Raw genomic sequence first — 13,780 nt, 5'->3', positions numbered from 1 at the left:
AGTACCACACAGGAGTACCACACAGGAAAATTGTAAGGCAGAATCAACTGAAATTTATAACAAAAATACAAACAAAAAAGCACATATTAATATTCCTCAATCAATTGATAGATGAGTTATGCTGTGAATTATAACAATTGATTTGCCATTACTTATCCTGTCCTATACTCCTACAGTATTACCTATTTAGTGAAAGTGCTGATGTAAAGCATGAGAAATTTCATAAGGACTTCTGTGGTACTCCTGTGGTACTCCTGTGGTACTCCTGTGGTACAAATTTTTACATAGCTCATGAATATTCATAAAAAGCACTCTAGATTTTAGAAAATACATATATGACTTAAAAAGTCAAAGTATTAATGATGGAACTTACTTTGAACTTTATGAAAGATTGTCTAATTATGTTATGTTATTCCCAATATCATAGATATTGTTATGAAAGTGTAATTTCATATCTTGATAATAAAGTATAATCGAGTTAGTAACCATGCCTTAATGCTTTATGGATAGACGGCCATATATATATGTACTGAGAGGGTCGATGGCTACCTAGGAATAGAATATGACTATATAGATCTATATAGGACTAGATTGGCACTTGGCCATTAGACTCTCGTTTGAGGTTATATGTTAGGAGTAGGACAGGTTATTAAGTAGGGCCATGTTTGTCCTAAAATCCATCACTCACCTATCAGAAATATTCCTTGAAATGTGGCTAAAAGTCTCCCAGATTTTTTTTTTTCGATCTATCCTGTGTGGTACTCTCCTGTGGTACCATGGAAATGCTGTGTGGTACTGCCCTGTGGTAATGCTGTGTGGTAATGATCGACCTGTGGTACTGTTCTGTGGTACTGTCCCAAAATACCACAGGACAGTTCCTGTGGTACTGTTCTGTGGTACTAGTCCTGTGGTACTGCCCTATGGTACGTCCCAAAATACCACAGGAATTCCTGTGGTACTGCCCTGTGGTACGTCCCAAAATACCACAGGAATTCCTGTGGTACTGTCCTGTGGTACTGTTCTGTGGTACCGGTCCTGTGGTAATTTCCTGTGGTACTGCCCTGTGGTACGTCCCAAAATACCACAGGAATTCCTGTGGTACTGTCCTGTGGTATGTCCCAAAATACCACAGGGCAATTCCTGTGGTACTGTCCTGTGGTACTTTCCTGTGGTACTGTCCTGTGGTACCGTCCTGTGGTAATTACCACAGGAGTACCACAGGACTTTTTCGTAAGGGGAGGTATGGGATATGATCTACTTTGGTGCATCACCCCTGTCGTGTCCCTTTATGTGTGTGTGTTATTGACTCAAAAGCGACTATCGCTTCACGGGCCTACAATTTCCATTGTGGTTATGCTCATTCCCTGTGCGGCATATGCACACAATATAGGTTATTGTACACGACAGTATATTACAGTGTACTACACACAGCAACCCTGAAGTTCACTTTTTTTCAGCTATTACAAAAGTATCTATAGCGTATTAGTGTATAAGCCATATGATAGGTGTATTCACACACATTCATTATAATGATATAACGCAAAAATCTGTGTATTAATAACATTGAACTAATTTCATACATTCTTTGGTAGACTCACATTCGTTCAGAGAAGCTCTAAAGCTAGTATGGCTATAATGTGAATAGGAGTGGTGGAAAAATAAGTAACCTAGTTGTACCTACCTAACATGGCTTCAAGGGTGCTCAGGGTTCCGTAGTTGGCACGGTTGGTCGTGTGAATGAACAGTGTCTGGTAGGAAGCTGGTGCAGGAAATGCGAACCCATTTGTATTGGCTATGTGGAGCGTGACTGATATTGGTTACTACAAAGACATATAATTTTGTCTGTGTGTTTGTGTATGTAATGATGTATGCGCGCGTGTGTATAATATTCGAGGGTCGCCAGGCTTAAATGCCATCGTATTCATGAGAGCGCTCAGCCTGTTTTGACATCCTTACTACTATAGGTTTTCCCAGCCCACTGCATTCGAATTAATGAAAAGGCGTTCAAATTCAAGCGATTTTGGTCATGCTCTATTCTCACAGTTCATTTCAATTATTTTGAACATTTTGACATTTCATGTCATTCTTTTCAAACTCTATTTCTTTCAATTTAGAGAGAAATTCATTCAATTTAACAACTCAAGATTGACATTCAATTTCACTACAGCTGAATAGACGTTCAATTTCGTCCCAAATAGCAATTTCAATTTCATATATAGGAAAACAACTTCACAATTTGAACATTCGAATTCAATCAACTTAAGAAAGTTCCCATGAGTTTTACGTGTCTTTTTTCACTGTGATGTATTTGGTTGTATATACTTTCATTTTCATTTTAAAGTTTGATATATTCAGTTCAGTCTGAATTTGTATTGTGTGTATTCTTGCTTGTCGACCTTTCTTCCACCTTCAATTTATCCTTTTACAGTTTATCGTTGTAACTTGACATAAGGGAATGACTGCATTAATCAGAATTTTGTCTACGCTCATATTTACATTTTAAAAAAATTCTATTCCTATACCTTCTCCCTGTACATATACATCAAGTTATAAGTTGCGCAAGCGACTCAGCTGTAGACTGGTCCAGTTTAACCCAAGAGTTTTGCCAGTGACATTGTCTTGCTGGTTGTCAATGCTTTTGCCCACCAATTCTGTCAGTATATAGGATCTATCCGAGATATTCATGTATACTCTTCTCTAGCAGCGTTAACATGGTAAGTCGTGTATGGAGAAATGTACAATAAAATCGTATGACTAAAGAGGTGTTGTATAGGAGTGGCAACTCTTTGTAATTCATGCAAACACAATCATGTTTGGGTTATCAAGCATTACAATGGGATGTCTAACAATATGTCAAACATTCCTCCTCCTTTTGAAGTCATGCTCGGCGCAACTCATGGCTTATATGGAGAGGAAGACAAATGTTTCACGTTTCAACAAATAGCAAACTGTATTTCAAAGCAAAAAAAAAAAAATCTTAAAGCACTAAAATTTATGTATAGAGCAGGTTAAGAACGGATTCAAAATTTACATATATTTTTGTATTTGTAATGCGCAAATAAAAATGAGATGCTTCAGTTTCGTCTCCATGAATATTTTCTCCACAATGCGCACATATGGTATAGGCGTCTGAGATCTCTTTCTTTTATCTGGCGTGTTTGATCTCCCCCGCAAAAAAAGTCCTCCACTGCGTGTTCCAGCGTGTTTTTCTACATTTTTCTGTTGAAAACGTTAATATACAATGAGTTGGGATGCGTGATAGGGGAAACTTTTTCCTACTGTGACAGTACTTGGTCTTTCTTTCGTCAAAGCACTTGGGTTCCATCTGTTAACTATGACTTCTCGTTGGTATTGAGCGTGACTTCTTTCATACTTCATTCCTCATTATTTCACCCAAAAGTTAGAAAGCTGAAGTTAGGTCTCAACCAAACTATGCGATATCTTTTATGTGTATGGAGCGAATGTCCTTATAGATGAGACTTAAGTAGCAGAGACTGCCGCAACTAATCAGACACTGCGACGCTACCTTTCGAAAGCCCCCCCCCCCCCCCCATGGCTCGCGCCCTCACTATAAGAAAGGCGACTTTAGAGCCGTCTCCAAATTTGCTGATTATTTTGTCGTGCGGATGGCGCGGAGATGTCGCCGCAACGTCTCCGTGACGTGTTCCCTATGGCGGAGATGTCTCCAGAATGTCTCCGGAAGGTGGCAAACAGGTCTCCGCAATTGCGGAGACGTCTCGGAGACCTCGCGGAGAAAATTAGTCTCATTGATTTGGCTGCTACTAGGAAGGAGAGCGAGAGAGGAAAGAGTGAAAAATCGAACATGTTTGATTCTCTCGCAACTCCCAAATACAAGTTCTGATTGCCACATAAGACGCAGAAATATTAGTGTGAAGAAGACAACGATAATAGGATATACCACATCTAAAATGAATTGCGAAGAAGAGCCGAAATGGATCGCCACTTACATGAGCTTACATCGAGGTATGGGATATGATCTACTTTGGTGCATCACCCCTGTCGTGTCCCTTTATGTGTGTGTGTTATTGACTCAAAAGCGACTATCGCTTCACGGGCCTACAATTTCCATTGTGGTTATGCTCATTCCCTGTGCGGCATATGCACACAATATAGGTTATTGTACACGACAGTATATTACAGTGTACTACACACAGCAACCCTGAAGTTCACTTTTTTCAGCTATTACAAAAGTATCTATAGCGTATTAGTGTATAAGCCATATGATAGGTGTATTCACACACATTCATTATAATGATATAACGCAAAAATCTGTGTATTAATAACATTGAACTAATTTCATACATTCTTTGGTAGACTCACATTCGTTCAGAGAAGCTCTAAAGCTAGTATGGCTATAATGTGAATAGGAGTGGTGGAAAAATAAGTAACCTAGTTGTACCTACCTAACATGGCTTCAACGGTGCTCAGGGTTCCGTAGTTGGCACGGTTGGTCGTGTGAATGAACAGTGTCTGGTAGGAAGCTGGTGCAGGAAATGCGAACCCATTTGTATTGGCTATGTGGAGCGTGACTGATATTGGTTACTACAAAGACATATAATTTTGTCTGTGTGTTTGTGTATGTAATGATGTATGCGCGCGTGTGTATAATATTCGAGGGTCGCCAGGCTAAAATGCCATCGTATTCATGAGAGCGCTCAGCCTGTTTTGACATCCTTACTACTATAGGTTTTCCCAGCCCACTGCATTCGAATTAATGAAAAGGCGTTCAAATTCAAGCGATTTTGGTCATGCTCTATTCTCACAGTTCATTTCAATTATTTTGAACATTTTGACATTTCATGTCATTCTTTTCAAACTCTATTTCTTTCAATTTAGAGAGAAATTCATTCAATTTAACAACTCAAGGTTGACATTCAATTTCACTCCAGCTGAATAGACGTTCAATTTCGTCCCAAATAGCAATTTCAATTTCATATATAGGAAAACAACTTCACAATTTGAACATTCGAATTCAATCAACTTAAGAAAGTTCCCATGAGTTTTACGTGTCTTTTTTCACTGTGATGTATTTGGTTGTATATACTTTCATTTTCATTTTAAAGTTTGATATATTCAGTTCAGTCTGAATTTGTATTGTGTGTATTCTTGCTTGTCGACCTTTCTTCCACCTTCAATTTATCCTTTTACAGTTTATCGTTGTAACTTGACATAAGGGAATGACTGCATTAATCAGAATTTTGTCTACGTTCATATTTACATTTTAAAAAAATTCTATTCCGATACCTTCTCCCTGTACATATACATCAAGTTATAAGTTGCGCAAGCGACTCAGCTGTAGACAGGTCCAGTTTAACCCAAGGGTTTTGCCAGTGACATTGTCTTGCTGGTTGTCAATGCTTTTGCCCACCAATTCTGTCAGTCTATCCGAGATAGATAGTATGCTCGGCGCAACTCATGGCTTATATGGAGAGGAAGACAAATGTTTCACGTTTCAACAAATAGCAAACTGTATTTCAAAGCAAAAAAAAAATCTTAAAGCACTAAAATTTATGTATAGAGCAGGTTAAGAACGGATTCAAAATTTACATATATTTTTGTATTTGTAATGCGCAAATATAAATGAGATGCTTCAGTTTCGTCTCCATGAATATTTTCTCCACAATGCGCACATATGGTATAGGCGTCTGAGATCTCTTTCCTTTATCTGGCGTGTTTGATCTCCCCCGCAAAAAAGTCCTCCACTAGGGCGTGTTCCAGCGTGTTTTTCTACATTTTTCTGTTGAAAATGTTAATATACAACGAGTTGGGATTCGTGATAGCGGTAACTATTTCCTACTGTGACAGCACTTGGGCTTTCTTTCGTCAAAGCACTTGGGTTCCATCTTTTAAGTATGACTTCTTGTTGGTATTGAACGTGACTTCTTTCATACTTCATTCCTCATTATTTCACCCAAAAGTTAGAAAGCTGAAGTTAGGTCTCAACCAAACTATGCGATATCTTTTATGTGTATGGAGCGAATGTCCTTATAGATGAGACTTAAGTAGCAGAGACTGCCGCAACTAATCAGACACCGCGATGCTACCTTTCGAAAGCCCCCCCCCCCCCCCCCCCCCCATGGCTCGCGCCCTCACTATAAGAAAGGCGACTTTAGAGCCGTCTCCAAATTTGCCGATTATTTTGTCGTGCGGATGGCGCGGAGATGTCGCCGCAACGTCTCCGTGACGTGTTCCCTATGGCGGAGATGTCTCCGCAATGTCTCCGGAAGGTGGCAAACAGGTCTCCGCAATTGCGGAGACGTCTCGGAGACCTCGCGGAGAAAATTAGTCTCATTGATTTGGCTGCTACTAGAAGGAGAGCGAGAGTGGAAAGAGTGAAAAATCGAACATGTTTGATTCTCTCGCAACTCCCAAATACAAGTTCTGATTGCCACGTAAGACGCAGAAATATTAGTGTGAAGAAGACAACGATATAGGATATACCACATCTAAAATGAATTGCGAAGAAGAGCCGCAATGGATCGCCACTTGCATAAGCTTAGATCGAGGTATGGGACCTATCTAACTTTGATGCATCATAACACCCCTGTCGTGTCCCTTTATGTGTGTGTGTTATTGACTCAAAAGCGACTATCGCTTTACGGGCCTACAATTTCCATTGTGGTTATGCTCATTCCCTGTGCGGCATATGCACACAATATAGAAGTTATTGTACACGACAGTATATTACAGTGTACTACACACAGCAACCCTGAAGTTGACTTTTTTCAGCTCTTACACAAGTACCTATAAAGCGTATAGTGTATAAGCCATATGATAGGTGTATTCACACACATTCATTATAATGATATAACGCAAAAATCTGTGTATTAATAACATTGAACTAACTTCATACATTCTTTGGTAGATTCACATTCGTTCAGAGAAGCTCTAAAGCTAGTATGGCTATAATGTGAATAGGAGTGGTGGAAAAAAAGTAACCTAGTTGTACCTACCTAACATGGCTTCAACGGTGCTCAGGGTTCCGTAGTTGGCACGGTTGGTCGTGTGAATGAACAGTGTCTGGTAGGAAGCTGGTGCAGGAAATGCGAACCCATTTGTATTGGCTATGTGGACCGTGACTGGTATTGGTTACTACAAAGACATATAATTTTGTCTGTGTGTTTGTGTATGTAATGATGTATGCGCGCGTGTGTATATTCGAGGGTCGCCAGGCTTAAATGCCATCGTATTCATGAGAGCGCTCAGCCTATTTTGACATCCTTACTACTGTACTATAGGTTTTCCCAGCCCACTGCATTCGAATTAATGAAATAGTGCAGTCGGAAAGGGGGGTTCCCATGCACCCCAAACATATATTTTTTTAATCTACTTCATCTTGACCAATTTTGTGCGTAGATTTCAAAAATGCAATGTTAACAGGTCAAAGCGTGTCCCATAGTGGTCAAAAATCCGTTTCCATGGTAACGCATGTCGAAAATGTCAGTATCTCATACAAATACATGTAACCCTTGATAAAATTGTTCAATTATCATGGCTTTGGTATCAAATTAAAGAAAATTAAATTATCTATATGATGATACCAATTATGTAGGGGGTTATACCAATCTTCATATTAATTTTGAGGCCAGAATTCAATTTTTTCACATTTTTTTAGCAAAAATGCATTTTTACCATAATACTAATCTATCTCTAAATCATACCAAAACATATTCAATTTGTTTGAATATTCTTCAAAATTATACCAAATATGTATGTAATAAAATGTGAAAAATTCGTAGATATCGCTCAAATAACAAGAAAGTTACGGCCATCCAAAGTTGACATTGACACCTGTCAAGAATTGGTCAAGAATTTCCAGATGGATGATGATGCGCGCCCTCTATTGTGGAGAAATAAGCAAGCGTGCTTGTGATAGGACAAACGTTTTGGTGAGAAGCTTTATTGTTTGGATCAGAGGCCCCATGTCACAGTGGAAATTGACAAAAGTTGCCAAAAATTGACAAAATTGACCAAAGTTGCACAAAATTGTACAAAATTGCATAAACTTTTCACAAAGTTGCTCAAAATTGCGCAAAGTTGTACAAAGTTGCATAAACTTTTCACAAAGTTGCACAAAATTGCGCAAAATTGTACAAAGTTGCACAAACTTTTCTCAAAGTTGCACTAAATTGCGCAAAATTGTACTAAGTTGCACAAACTTTTCTCAAAGTTGCACTAAATTGCGCAAAATTGTACAAAGTTGCACAAACTTTTCTCAAAGTTGCACTAAATTGCGCAAAATTGTACAAAGTTGCACTAAATTGCGCAAAATTGTACAAAGTTGCACTAAATTGCGCAAAATTGTACAAAGTTGCACTAAATTGCGCAAAATTGTACAAAGTTGCACTAAAAATTGCGCAAAATTGTACAAAGTTGCACTAAATTGCGCAAAATTGTACAAAGTTGCACTAAATTGCATAAACTTCTCACGAAGTTGCACAAAAATGTGCAAAGTTGTACAAAGTTGCATGACCTTCTCACAAAGTTGCAAAAAATTGCGCAAAGTTGTACAAAGTTACATTAACTTTTCACAAAGTTATGCAAAATTGCGCAAAGGTTCACAAAGTCACATAAAATTGTAGGGGCAAGCATGGTGTCACCGGACACCATGGTATTACCGGACACGCACATTTTTGCGTACTAATGACATTCTGTACGCGCGAGACTTCGTAGATTAGCCTCACAGAACTTTGTGTGGACCGAAATCGCAAAAAACGCCACATAAAAATGTAAAAAAAAACGAAAAAATTCACATTTTACCTCAAATTTATAGTTGAGTGACCCGTACCTTGTTTATAGTTAATATTTATGCATGTTTGAATCACATTTCGCGACTGAAATTCTATGAAATCCCACTCACATACAGGAAAAATGCTGAAGATTCTATTAGAACCAAAAGTTCACTGATCAATATCGGAAAAATTGTAGCTATCGTCCTCAAACGCGAACGATGCGGAATAGTTGTGCGCTAAGGGGCACGCAACTCATCACCCGCGCGTGCAGCTCCCATAGACAAAGCACGTATACTCTAACCAGTTGTCGATTTCTCACAAGGTTTTATTGCGTGAACTGTTCGAAATGGTCAAGACAGACATTTTACTGTAAAATACGAAATTTGAGCTTCATTTGCAGATTTTTTTGTGTGTCATCCGCTCGGTGAGAATGTGTATGGTGATTTGTGGGATGAATTGTGATTCTGGTGCAAGGATTAGGTGCGAAAGACCTCGATTATTCGATTACGAAAATAGCGTCCGGTAATACAATGCGATTTTGCACCGCGCAAAAAACCACTATTTTTAGAGGGGTATGTTTGAAGCATATTTTCTAAAAACTGGAACGAAGAAATGACGTAAGTTGGCTGAATTCGTAATTTCCATGAGTCTGTGAATAAGTGGTGTTGTTTTTAGCCGAAATTTCACTCTATGAGTACGGAATTCAAAGCCACAAAGAAAAGCGTCCGGTAATAGGATGTTCCACCCTACTAAGTTCCATTAACCCGTTGAAGACGAGCTGATTTTGCTATTACACGCAATTCTTATGACCCCAGCCCGATTATACCCGGGACTCGTCTTCAACGGGTTAACTTCTCACAAAATTCCACTTTAATTCTTCTCCCTTCCCCAAATGAGGTCCAAATGTGCTTGCTCCGTACATTCTGTGCGTTTTCCTATCTTGTTAACTCTAATATCTTTGGTACTATCAAAGAGTTAACAAGATAGGAAAGCGTGCAGTATGCATGGAGCAAGCACATTTGGACCGCAATCGGCAGTCAGGCACAAGATCGAAATACCGTTCTTCCCCAAAAGAACGGTTTATGGTTGTTTTGGGGCCTGATGAATAATACATAAACCTTAGTCCCGTCATGCTTTGCGATGCGTTGCGTGTTATACCTATGGCCAACAAATGTTTGGTTTGCAGTACCGTTTTTCAAAAAATATTTACGGAAAATGTCATGGCTCAATATTTTTTACAAAGCGCATGAATCATGAAGAATACATAATGATACTTCTCTGTTAATATAAAAGAAAATGAGCCATGACATTTTTGAGAATTTCCACTGGAATACGTAATTAGGCTCGATATTTTTGAAGATTTGAACGAACCGTTCCTTATAGACGTGTTCGAACAGGCGCTTTGTCAAATAACGCAATCTGGTAAGGGTATTGTTTGTTATCAGTTGGGTTGCAACTCGCTAATGTTTATCAATGTAACATCTTATCGTGAAGCTCAGAGACATAGAGTAGAAGGGGGGGGGGGGTGGAGCAGAATAGATGATTTGGTAATGTAGACAAACTATGTATTCACCTGTCAAATACAACCACATCACAATAGTCAGAAGGCGAACTGCATACATTAGTATTGCCAAGTCGGACAAACATTGTAGCTTGTCAAACCTATAGCAACATTCACAGCGGGTGACGATCATTCCATCCATTACAATGTTATTGTTTGTTATCAGGTGAACAAATGTTTGCTTATCGAAATTTAACAAAGGTGTGTGCATAAAATTTGACATTACGAAACCCCTCTATTGAACCGGGGGGTAAGATTATGTAATTGTTCTTGTTTTGATTTCTTATATACCAAGATATGCAATTGAATTATGACAAACGAGCAGGGGAAAACATTCTAAAACGGTACTAAAAACATCTCCCGCTCTGCGTATGGGTCAACACCCTGTTTGGTTTTCAAATTATGGGGTTTGCTTCTCCTGCTTGACCCCCCCCCCCCCCCCCCCCACCAAGCATGCACATCAGGCCAGGTAGTTTTTGGACCATAGTAATCGCGAAATGGAACTGCATTGTCTTAGAATAAAAGCGCTACATATTGAGACACTAAAAATATGTGTGTTTGTGTGTATGTATGTATGTATGTATGTGTGTGTGTGTGCGTGTGTGTATACTACTAATAACGTAACAAAACTGCAATACCTTCAAAAAGAAACTATACTGAGAAATATTCTGTGCATGTGTGTGTGTTTGTGTGTGTGTGTGTGTGTGTGTGTGTGAGAATGAAGTTACCATGTCACCCGTTCACGTATACGCAACTCCTATCATTCTTGCGTGCAGATCGATTAATAATTTTGATGTTTTTGGTTGTTTTGAATAAACGACTGCGTAGAGTCTATGTAGCACGATCTCTACGCCATCACGCGGCGGGTGATTGAAAACAGCCAAAAACCATTCTTTTCCATAAGATCGGTAAATCGATCTTGCGCCTGACTGATCGGGCAGAACTATAATCACAGAGCTAAGAACACAACTCAGTCCGCCCGCAAGCATTGATTATTTATAAGATAAATGGTGTTAATATTATCTTTAAAAGATTTTAAAATTATACACGATTTTTGTGATATAAAGTGCTTGAATCGTAACAAAATATTTTAGAAAAATAAGGATTAATTCGTGTACATGAAAAATAGGCAATGCCACAATACGCCAAAACACAATCAGTGACAAAAGAAATAAGCGCATCAATCACCAATCAGTTGCGTCGAATTTATTGATCACGCGCCTTGCCATGATTAAATTCACTGCGCAATATATGGGTGATTGCGCACGCGTCCATTTGTATTGTACATTAATTGGATTTATAAAATGGGTTCAAGAATGTAGCCAATTGGAAGCGCTGAAATGAGTCACGTGTGCGTGCATTATTTTCTTCAGGTAAGCACTAAGAAGAGTCTCTCTTCCACCTCCCTGGCCTGACGTACGTCACAATAGCCGGGTTCACACGTACACCAATTAGCGGGATACAAATCTCGAGATTTGCATCGCGATCGTCATCCCGAGTTTTTTGCACGTGTGGACAGAAAAAACCCGAAAATTAGCGGGATAAGCATCGCGATGCTAATCCCAAGAAATCTTGCGCTGGTTCGTCAATTAGCGGGATAATTGGCCGCGCGCTGGTACGTGTGAACGGTCGGGATTACAATCTCGAGTTTTTATATCCCATCATGCAATGCGCACATCACAACAGCGAGGCCTCTGCGAAGAGGTCCTTCACCTCTTTGGAGCACAACAACAACAGCGCGCGAACCACACCACTGACGCGTAAAAGACAATGGACAAAGGTAAGTGCGCGCAAGCAGTGACAGAAGCCGGGTTCACACGTACACCAATTAGCGGGATACAAATCTCGAGATTTGCATCGCGATCGTCATCCCTAGTTTTTTGCACGTGTGGACAGAAAAAACCCGAAAATTAGCGGGATAAGCATCGCGATGCTAATCCCAAGAAATCTTGCGCTGGTTCGTCAATTAGCGGGATAATTGGCCGCGCGCTGGTACGTGTGAACGGTCGGGATTACAATCTCGAGTTTTTACATCCCATCATGCAATGCGCACATCACAACAGCGAGGCCTCTGCGAAGAGGTCCTTCACCTCTTTGGAGAACAATAACAACAGCGCGCGAACCACACCACTGACGCGTAAAAGACAATGGACAAAGGTAAGTGCGCGCAAGCAGTGATAGAGAAGGGCGCTGCGTGACCCAGTTTGCAGGCTTTGTTGTTGTCTCTATCGGCACTTAGCGGGATAATTCGGTACGTGTGGACGCTCGCCAAATTAGCGGGATACCGATCGCGATCGCCATCCCGCTAATTTGGTACGTGTGGACGCTCGCCAAAAAACTCGGGATGAGCATCGCGATCGTCATCCCGCTAATTTGTACGTGTGAACCCGGCTAGAGAAGGGCGCTGTGTGACCCAGTTTGCAGGCTTTGTTGTTGTCTCTATCGGCAATTAGCGGGATAATTCGGTACGTGTGGACGCTCGCCAAATTAGCGGGATAGGCCTACCGATCGCGATCGCCATCCCGCTAATTTGGTACGTGTGGACGCTCGCCAAAAAACTCGGGATGAGCATCGCGATCGTCATCCCGCTAATTTGTACGTGTGAACCCGGCTATTGTTTTACACTAGCAGTGCGCACTCAGTTGTTACAAGTGCGTCACGCGCTACTATACGCGCTGTCAATCCTGTAAACAACTTCTAGTTCGGGCCGCGGACTGCCACAACAGCCGGTGTAGCGGCAGATAGCGTTCCGCGGCGTTTTTTTTTTGTTCTAAAACAGTATCCGCCGGCAGATCGTGTCCTAACACTGGCGGATACTGTTCTGAAGCGCAGGTATCGTTACTATCGTTGCTTCTCACTGTGGTTTCTTCTTTTCGCTGATTCTGCCAATGCGCCCCTGCTTGTTCGCTGCTTCCATTTCGAGTTTCACGTACAATAACTCTATATTTGCTGCTTCCGCCCCTCGCTGCTGCTGTTTCGCTGCCTCCACTTACACTCCAGACCGGTATTCCGAGGTTACAACAGCTAGCTCTGGTCCGCACGTATCTTTTTTTTTTTCGTAGCCATGCGAGAAATTATCTTATAGATATATGCTTTTGAATAGCATTATGATCCCTCCCCCTCCCTCCCCCACCCCCTCCCCTCGGCTCCCCCTCAAACGAGAAAATGAAAGGGAGGCAGAATTCACTCCAGTGCACATGGTGCAGGTATCATGCCTAGGTGAATGCAGCACTTTGCCTACTAAAATGTCCGCAGATTATAAAAATATCAACAGATTATAAAAATGTCAACCGTGAGTCCCTGTAACGTATTCAAAGAGAGGAATAAGTCCGCCCTGTTGTGTATTCATAGGGAGGCAGAATTCACTCCATCTCGTGACGATTCATGCAGCATTTTGCTTACTAAAATGGCTGCAGTAGCCACTTGGAACCTAATCCGCGCAGCGCGGAACTCTTTCGACACAGTC

Source organism: Diadema antillarum, unplaced genomic scaffold (assembly GCF_040938485.1).
Source record: "Diadema antillarum isolate AM-2024a unplaced genomic scaffold, OU_Dant_1.0 scf00000123, whole genome shotgun sequence".
NCBI classification, from domain to species: Eukaryota; Metazoa; Echinodermata; class Echinoidea; order Diadematoida; family Diadematidae; genus Diadema; species Diadema antillarum.
Note: the sequence above shows the minus strand (reverse complement) of the source record.